The sequence below is a fragment of the Galeopterus variegatus genome, unplaced genomic scaffold (assembly GCF_000696425.1).
Source record: "Galeopterus variegatus unplaced genomic scaffold, G_variegatus-3.0.2 Scaffold96, whole genome shotgun sequence".
NCBI lineage: Eukaryota > Metazoa > Chordata > Mammalia > Dermoptera > Cynocephalidae > Galeopterus > Galeopterus variegatus.
The window spans coordinates 1007761-1013112 of NW_007726207.1; the positions used below are offsets into that span (position 1 = coordinate 1007761).

Sequence of the window (5352 nt, forward strand, 5' to 3'; positions counted from 1 at the left end):
GCCGCCGCAGCCCCCGCAACTTCCAACTCGCCTGGGCCCCCTCGGGTTGGGCTTTGTTGTCCGTGCTCTACCCTTTCTCTTGTGGGGTGTGGTAACGGGGCTTGCCCGCGGCTCTCCGGGACCCGGGCGGGGAGGGTAGCTTCGACCATGCCGCGGCGGCCCGGGGCGCGCCTCGGAGGGGAGGCAGTTCCGCGCCCGCGCGACTGGTGTGGGGCGCGGGCCCGGGTCTCCTGTGCTCCGGCTGGCAGTCGCTACTTCACGGCGCTTTGGGGGGCGGGAGGAGGCTGCTGGTGATGCGGTCGCTGTGAGACCCCACAGGGGACTGCAGCTCCGCCTAAGAACCTCCCGTGCAAGGGGAGGCACGTCCTGCGAGAGCCAGTCAACCTTGAGTACTGGGGGATAATCCGTTTAGCTTTCTGTCCCCTTCAAGGCAAATTAGGGGCTTGCCGTGTTCTGTGTGTGAAGGGGGCTATTTGTATCGGACAGCCATTCCATGCCTTTATCGCTCAGAAGTTGTGTAGGAGCCACCAAATCAGGATATATCTTCCTCTAATTTGGGTCCTTCCAGGCGCTTTCATCTTAATTGAGTTTTGAACTCCCTTCAGAAGCTGAAAGTTATATGGACCTTTTATCCAGGAAAAATGCCATAGGTACTTAAACAATTTTTTTCCTACACTTTTAGGTGGTTCTGGGAGTCCTGTAAAGTAACCTTGCTCGACTTGTGTAATTTAGAAGGATTTTTGGATACATTTTCAAAGCTATTATTTTATAAGACAAAAAGCAGAAGCAGCATTTGGAAGGGATTCTTTGATAGTAATGTTTTCTGCTATTTAAAAAATATCAGGATTAACCCAGATTGCTGTTGAAATTTCAAATAATGCAGTTCTGTGATACTTTAGATGTTTGTGATGTGGTTTTTAAAAAAGACATGTAGATTTTAAAAATCTAGAGTTAGATTTGAAATCATTCTCTTAAGTTTAGTCCTGCAATACTTTTAGAAATAACAAAATTTAATGTAGGCGTGAGTTTAGTAAAAAAACAATGGATGTAGTGTATAATTTATTATAAAATGTATACTATTTATCCTAAGAAGAGGAGACAGCAGTTCAGAGGTTTCTGATGCTTTGAGTATTCACAAATCCTGCCATCTGAGTAACTTCAGTGATTGAGAAGATACTTCATTATCCCTAGGGTCTGGAGGGAGCGGTTTCAATTTACCTGTACACGTCCAAAGCCATCTTCAATGTCTTTGTACCCTACCCTTTTCAAATGTATTTGTGATAATAATAGCTTGTTTGGAGGTATATCATAGAAGAGATGTATCCATTTTTTCATTGTTTTCTATGACGAAGAAAACATCTTAGTGTTTAGAGGTTAAATAACTGAAGAACGTTGATGTTATATTGCAGCCTCTGGATATTGGCTATGGCACAGTGTATAGCAGAAGATACTTTAGGAATATTACCAAAGTTTAAGGAATTAGGACGGTATGTCTTTTTAAAAGTGTGTATTTTATCTCAGGTTTGACAGCGATAAACCATTGTAAATCAAGATATGCCTTTCCAATAAAAAATTTTTTAAGCTATATGCTGAGAATGGATTGTTTTTACAGTAATAGTGATGTAACTATTATGTTTTTTTTTTTATTTTAACGTTTACTTGTACATATTCGTGGGGTACAGTGTTTCAATTGTTTCAATTATTATGTTTCTTTGTACATATTCGTGGGGTACAGTGTTTCAATTGTTTCAATTATTATGTTTCTTGAGCTAACAAAAATTCAAAATTATTTAAATTAGTGTTTAAACGTTATACCTTAGATTTAAAACTTGTGTGGTTTCTTTAGCAAATGAACAGATGGTGAATGAAGGTCAAGATGATGACCTCTGAGTTGATTAATATGGGAATCTTTTTTTCCTTTCTGAAATTTGAAGAAAATTTATATTTTAAAAATATTATTCATTATATTTTTTGACTAATTTGAGCAATTTTAGGGCTTGGCTAAAAACAAAGGGAACCTGTCTTGTGATTAAATTTATCAGCAGTCTTTTTGGTCCTGAGGATCAATGTGAAGACAGATAAGTAAATAATTTCTGGTATTAAAATGAGTTTATCTCAATATACGGGTTAATTCTAGGTGTCCTGAAACTGGTTTGTTTGTTTATACAAATATGTAGCTAGACTAAAGGGAAAATCAAAGGCAATATAGAACCAGCTTTCTAAAAAATCAGAGGAAACTTTCTTTTTAAGGAAATGGCAGTAAAAAAACAAAGAGCAGTAATAACAAGTGTGGTTTGGAAAATACTGAACTTTTGGCCTTTGCTGTAGGATTTAATTTTGTTTCGGCTTTACCTGCAGTTTTTCAGCTTTATGGAGTAACTGCGTAATAAACCAAAATTAAATGAATATTTTCTTATATTTCCATGCAAAGATCAAATAAAAGTCCCTTTTTTCCTATTACAAGTGTGATTAGAAGTCTAATTTTAAATAGAACAAGAGGTATGTCTTTTATGCATTTGGTTGAGTGTATTTGAGATTACCCTATTGTTTAAAATATGTGCTAGTTTCCAAGGTGGATGAAGGATGGATGTATTTTCCTTAGCTTTTGAAATCTAGCATGATATAATGCTATTTTGTGTACTTAATACCTAGTTATAATGTGTTCCTTTTTATAAATCATATTTTAAAAATACTGACATGTTTAATCCTGAAAATATTTTAAGGTAGAGTATTGTACTTTTAAAGTGTGCTAAAAATAAAATATTATAGGAAACATGAGTTGAAGAAATATCATTTGTTCTTTGCCTTGAGCTTTAAATTTACCTCTTCCTAGTTGATGCATTGCCATAAGGTGTTTAGTGATGTCATAATGATAGTGGTAATGACTGGTATGATTACAGCAAATTATAAGGTTTTCTGCTGTGGTTCTGAATTAGATGGACCTAAGAGTACTAGGGTAACAATGAAACATAACTCTAGCCTAAACTCAACTGGACATGTTATTTCTTAGTAGGCATTGGAGGGTGAGCGGTGAATCTCAACTTTAGTGATGACTTTTGTGAAATGAACTTGATTAATAATTGGAATTCCATCACTTCTTGGCTTGAATTAAGCTGGTGAATTAATCTGAGACCAGGTGATAAATGGTCAGTTGATAAGCTCTGTTTGTCATGCTTTAAACATTTTTGTATGTTGTGAACAGAAAGGTTTTAGAGAGCCATGATTTTTCTGACTGGATGAAATGTGTGTATGTGTACTATGAGAAGACTATGAAGACTTGAAGTCTCCTAGATAGTATTTTACTGAGTTTAGCTTAATTAGTTCTCACAAAATGAATTAAAAATAAAGAATATGATCATTCAGAAAACTTTTAAGCCACAACATGATATTAATTGTTTTTATTACCATAAGGATTTTCATATGTTATACTGGCAAAATAATATTCTAAAAAGAGTAATTTATTGTGTAAGGTTACTTTTTTTAAGAATGGGAATGATTAACATAAAAAGAACATCAAATTGCTTTTTACACCAATATTTTACTTTGACTTTCTGTTTTTTTCTTTAATTAAAAAAATCCATTGTTGTTACTTAGCATAGTGCTTATCACCTTGGTAAATGTGAATTATTCTTTCAATAAGGATTAATTATGTGCCAGGCATTGTACTAGGTGAGGTGCCTGCTCTAATGGAGCTTACATGCTAGGGCGGAGGAGACAGTGAGTAAGTAAACAGATGATGAGCTAATCCAGCTAGTGTTAAGTACTACAAAGAAAAGGAAACTGGGTGAAGTGGCAGAGGACGGGCAGAGCTACTCTGGATAGGCTGGTCAGGGAAGGCTTCTCTGAGGAGGTAACATTGCGCTGAGACCTGAATGATGAGGAGCCAGCCATAAGGGGAGGAGTGTTCAGGCACAGGGAACAAACAGAAGCAGCAAAAGCTCCAAGGTGGAAATGAATTTGGGAAGTTTGGGGAGTTGGGAATATCAAAAGCCTGATGAGTCTAGGGAGCTTAGTGAGCAGGAATGTGAGGTGAGGGAGGCCTGATAAAAATGTAAAGCACTGTAAGGAATTTGAATTCTGTTCTGCATGTGAGAGGAAGCTGGCTATGAAAAGGGCAGGAGAGGTGACTGTTCATTCTTTTTTGCAGCGCATTGAGTGCCTACTGTGAGGCAGACTTTGTGCTATATACTGGGGACACGAAACAGACATTGCCTATTTTTGATGTTTATAGATTACTCCTGGCAGTTCTGTGGGGGAAGATATTATGGGCGGGGGAGGGGGGCAAAAATAGCAGTAGAAAAGCCAGTTAATAGGCCATTGCAGTTAGTAGGTGAAAGATGATGGCTTGGATTAGAGGGGTTAGATTGGATTTGGAGATAAGAGGATGGATTTGGAATATACATGAAAAATAAAGTTGATGGGATTTAGTGATGGTTTGGAACCTGAGGGAAAGATGAATCAAAGCTGACATCTTAGTTTTGGCTTCAATAATTATAGTGGATGGTGGTGCCGTTTCCTGAGATGGGGAAGGTTATGGGGGGAAGTGGAGGGAAGTAGGAGTGTGAGGAAGATAAGTCAAAACAAGAGTTCTGTTTTAGCCTTTTGAAACAGGTTCAGGTGAGATGTTGAGTAGGAAGTAGGAAGTTGGATATACAAGTCTGAACCTCAATGGGGTGATCTTGGTGCCAGGGTGTAGAAAGGAATTGGAAAGTTACTGTGTATAAGTGGTGTGTATACAGGTCATGGAGCTGGGTGAATCACATGGACAAGTTATAGAGAAGACAGCAGAGAGTATAGATGAGACACAGCAGAGGACCAAGCCCCGGGACACTAATGTTTTCTGTTAAGGTAGAGGAAGATGATCCATCCTAAGAGACTGGTGAGAGCTAGGGAGGTAGGAGTAAAATCAGGAGAATGTGGGTTCCAGAAGAGAGGAGATTGAAGGCAGGAGTGAACACCAAAGTCTCATGCTTCCAAGAGGCCATGTAAGATGATTCAGAAGAAAATGGATTAATGCCACTGGTCAGTTTCAGTGGGAGGCTTAAAAACTTAAAGCTGGCAGAGATTAGAGATTATCAAATCCAATGAGCCCACTTTATTGCATAGAGATTGATAACGAGGTGCTCAATAAATGTTTGAATTGCTTTCCCTTTACCACTTCTCAAGCTAGGGTGAAGAACTGTCTGGGTTTGCTTGGGACTTTCAGTTTTATTTATTTATTTATTTATTTTTATTTATTTATTTATTTATTTATTTATTTCTTTTCTTTTTTTTTTTATTTTGTCAATATACATTGTATATGATTTTTATGACCCATCACCGACACCTCCCGCCCTCCTCCCTCTCTCCCCT

At 38.0% G+C, this 5352-nt stretch overlaps 1 protein-coding gene across 1 annotated transcript in view; it reads left to right on the forward strand.

The window, feature by feature from the left end:
• Nucleotides 1-5352, forward strand: part of CEP85L (centrosomal protein 85kDa-like) — a gene marked incomplete at its 3' end in the record, with an annotated part of 121305 nt that overhangs the window by 2020 nt on the left and 113933 nt on the right. The window lies entirely within an intron of this gene.